General features: G+C 44.4%; 1 long non-coding RNA gene across 1 annotated transcript; it reads right to left on the bottom strand.

The window, feature by feature from the left end:
• Window positions 1–897: 897 nt before the first annotated feature.
• Window positions 898–4,004, bottom strand: LOC106150165. The gene is made up of 3 exons (XR_001236812.1): window positions 3,933–4,004; window positions 1,594–1,701; window positions 898–1,182 (listed from the first exon to the last, which is right to left on the bottom strand). It is a non-coding gene; the product is annotated as an uncharacterized LOC106150165 (long non-coding RNA).
• Between the last annotated feature and the right edge of the window lie 284 nt (window positions 4,005–4,288).

Below are 4,288 nucleotides of genomic sequence, written 5' to 3'. Positions count from 1 at the left end.
AAAAAAAAACAACAAAAAAAAGGGTTACTCTGTCTATGCTATCCTCGGTATGTTCTCTTCATTTTAATGTCAGTGTCTGTTGTGGTTGTGATATTGTTGGTTGTGGCAATCCAGTTTATAGGCTGACCTATTCATACCTGGCAGGAGAGAATCCCCTTCCTTCAGCATGAACTAGTAAATCCTTCCCTCAGTCTGATGGGGCTGACTTACCCCAGGGGGATAATGGTTTTCAGGTATATTCATTAGGACAGTCTAGGAATATTCTGATTCTAGTATGTGCCAGATTCTAGTATGTGCCAGTCTAGGAATATTCTGATTCTAGTATGTCACACATAACCTGGATTCAAGGTCATACTGCAGTGAAGAACACACCAAACCTCAGTGGCTTAAACAACTAAGGTTTATTACTCTAACTAACTGGGGGTGGGTGGTGGGGTAGTGTTGGCTGCTTTTCTTTGTGCTTGTTGGGGAGCCTAGGCTAAGAGAGTTTGACTCTCATCAGCCATACTGGTCCTGAGGCTGGGGGGGAACACACGCTGAGGACTTACCCTGACAATTAAGTGCTCTGCCTGAAAGTGACACATAGGTGGTGTGATCGAAAAATACAGTGAATGTTGAAATTTATTACAGTGCAAGACTTAGTCTCATCAATCTGCCTGAAATACTGCCCCTCTCTATCCCATCATTCTGGCCACTCTCTGAAACAGCTCTGGAAGTCCTTTTGCGAGCATCTTTAGTTGTTCTGTTGTAGCTACCTGGATGTCCCGAATTGATTCAAAATGGCTACTTTTTATGGTCATTTTTGCCTTTGGGGAAGAGTCAGAAGTTACACGAAGCCAGATCTGGTAAATAAGGTGGATGAGGACACATTATAATGTTTTTGCAAGACTGCTTTTCTGTTGGATCGCACTTGACAGCAGCATTTCCTGTATTTTTATCACACCTTGTAAAGACACTCACGTCTACCCACAACTTGCTATAGACTAGTGCCTGTAACTAGTCACGTGGTCCAGCCCAACTGCACGGGAGGGGCTGTCTGGGGCGGCTGTGGGAAAGTGTAATCTTCTTAATGCTTGGAAGGAGAAGGTAAGCACTGTAAGTCTCTATGATTCTGGGAATCCATTTACTGATTGACTCAGGTTAATCGAGTTGGCCTTCTGTAGCTGGAGTTTGGGCGGTTCCCTAAAAAACAAACAAATAAAAATAAAAACAAGAAACTCTATTAATAAGGAAGGAAAAGGGAGTGGATAGCGAATGAGAAATCAATAGTGCCTAGAATATGCTACTTTAGCCCACTGAAGAAGACAAATTTCAGCCATGGAGGTGAGTCACAGGGGGAGAAAGTATGCCTAGTTTCATTAGCCTTTAAATCAATCACTTCTTTTACTCTTTTGATGGGGAAGATTAGCTCTGGCTTTTTAATGTGTAGCTGTAGAATTTCTATTTAAGGCCTTGGCTCAGAAATAACTTGAAACACTTCTTGGATTTGACTATATACATCATTTTTCCATATTTCATCTTGGTAGTTAATGTCAGTGCTGTGTCAAGCTGGCTAAGTTTGTTCTTTTAGAATAGCAAACAACTACAATTTACCTGATCCAACCCCTTCATTTTACAGATGAGAAGACAGAGGTCTCAATGCGCAAAAATCACTATTTCAAGGTCACACCTTCTTGCCTGTACTATTTCTTGTACATCTTCCTGCAAAATGGAGTACTATAAATGAAATGTATTTACAGCAATAATTATACAACAACAAGAATAATTAAAAGTCATTAGGAATGCTTCCAGAGCTGACACTCACTTGGTTCACACTGGTAGAGATGGAAACATTTCTAAGCTATTTGCTAAGCAGCTGCTACTGAGTCTCCTAGTGCCTGAAGCCCTCCATAGACCCCTCTGACTTCCCCACTATAATACCAGGATCTACCTCAAAGATTTGATTTGAGGATTAAGTGATGGAGGTAAAGAGCTTAAGCATGGGGCCTTGTGCTCAGCAATATTATACTTTAGCTATTTTTTTTATTATGGTAATAATAAAATGGTAGTGAATTCCAGACCAGTTCCTACATGAATGTTCACAACTTAGGAACTGTGACAGCATTCAAGTTCATTAACTTTGATTTTGCTATTCTCTCAATAAAATGGTCACTCGTGTCCTCTAACGTTCATTTTGCTTTTTTCCCACTGTGTAAGAGTTGAATCCTCCTTGCTACACACCCAAGTGTGCACAGCTCTGGCTGATGACTAAGAACTGACCCAGGCTGACCTATAAAAGAAAACAACGTACTGTCAAGCCTACTGGTTCTTAGTGTAAGCAGTCATGGAGAATGTCCCATACAACCTTTTGTGGAGCAGAACTTGTCTATAATTTTTGGGATAAGCAAAGAGAGGCCTGTAACTCAGCCTGGTGAGGAAGGAGTGGAAGGATGGGTACAGAACTTTTTGCTTAAGTAAATATCAGAAACTGGGAGTGAGGTGAGGTGGAAGTAAATAGCTGGAGTGAGAAGAGAGAGGGGTCTCGACAGCACAGAGGCTGGAAGCTGTGCAGAAAATATCTTTAACAGTGATACTGTTGTCTGGTGGTCAGTGATGTTTACAATTATCTTGGGATGCTTTCTTCGCTCTTAAAATTCTTACCTGGCAAGAGAAAGACAGAGTTTCAGGACTCTTTCCTCTTTGAAGAGAGTAGAGATTTTTTTCCCCCCCAGTGCAAGAGATCAAACCCAGGGCCTTGCACACAGTAGACAAGTGCTCTAACACTAAGCTAGAGTCCCAAAGAAATGAAGTTTTTATTATTTTTATTTTTTTGAGACAGGGTCTCTCTGTATAGTTCAGGCTAGCTTTGAATTCACCTTGCAGCCCAAGCTGGGCTTGAACTCTCCAAGATCCTCCTGCCTCAGCCTCCTGAGGGCTGGGATTATAGGTATGTGCCACCATGCCCGGCTAGAAATGTAGCTTTTAAAAGCTGAGACTGTTGTCTACACTGGATGAGGCAGGATACGCACTCCTGATGTAAGAGAATTTTCAGGAAATTCATGATTGGCTTGGAACTTAGTGTGTAAAGATTTGTTCTCTAAGGTTAGTTAACTTATACTTGCAGTTCTGGGATGCAGCTGAATCCTGGCCATGCCCCAGAGAGGGCACCGGTGATGGTGTGCTGTCACTGGCTGAGAAACAGCTTGTCTCAGCAAAGCAGAGGGGACAGCTGTTAAGGCACTTGTTTCTGAGTGTAGTCCAGACACAAAGTTGTTTGTTATTTTAATATATTGTCCTACACAGTGCATTAAATCCTGGGTAGACCGCCCAACTCTCTGGGGTAGAATTCTGCCTTGCCATTGTGTATTTTTGTGTGACCCTCCATAAGTCACTCTATTATCCTTTTAATTTTCTCTTTTTACAAGGAGATACCCATCATAAAAGTGTGAACTACTTCACGGGGTGCTTTTCATTTAGAGCTGACAAAAAACTAGGGTTATAAGGTCAAGCAAAGCCTCTCAGAACCTGACCTCCTTCAGGACAGGGGTTTTTCTTTCTTTTTTTAACCCATCAGTGTCCTGTTTGTATCTCTGTAATACACTTTCTGGCCTAGAAGAGTTTCAATAAATACTGTAAATTTATGAACATTATTAGGCTGATTGCATTCTTGGCAGGGGACTGCCTCTTAAATCTCTCTTTTCTGTGATCCTTTTAGTACTTGGCATCTAAAAGGCCGCCAATATTTCCTCTGGGATAAGTACCGACAGTATTTACTTAAAAACACCGTCCGCGACCGCGCTGCTAGCACTCGTTCTGGTCTTGAGGGCACCATTCAGCCTTTTCACCCTGCAGCGCTCCAGCCCTGGGATCTGGGTCCGGAGGCTACAGGGAAGAGTTTGGAACGGGAAGCTTCTCTTCCAGTCCTCTGATTGGCTGGCTCGCACTCCACTCACGCAGCTCTCGGCTGTGATTGGTCCCGGCGGCACCCCTCGGCCTCGAGTACTTTTTAAGCCCGGGCGACGCAGTCGGGTCCTCCCGCTCAGCTCGCGGTCTGGGCTGGCCCGAGGTAGCTCCTCTTCGGCCGTCAGCTCTGCATCGCGGGCGCCTGGAATTTCCCGAGTCCGAGCGGGTAGGAAGCATCCTAGGGCAGAGCCTCCTCCTCCCTTCCCGTGGTGTTTTCCCCCCTACTCAATAAACTTCCGCCTCCGACGGGCTGTCGCAGCCGCGGGTCGGGAGAGGCCGGGCGTCGAACTCAGGCCCTCCTGGGGGGTCTTTCTCCTCGCGCGAACGTGGAACCAGCTCCCGCGGA

Source organism: Chinchilla lanigera, unplaced genomic scaffold (genome assembly GCF_000276665.1).
Source record: "Chinchilla lanigera isolate Chin_1 unplaced genomic scaffold, ChiLan1.0 scaffold00065, whole genome shotgun sequence".
NCBI lineage: Eukaryota > Metazoa > Chordata > Mammalia > Rodentia > Chinchillidae > Chinchilla > Chinchilla lanigera.
The sequence above is the reverse complement of the archived record's forward strand: the minus strand, read 5'-3'. Positions and strand labels throughout refer to the sequence as shown.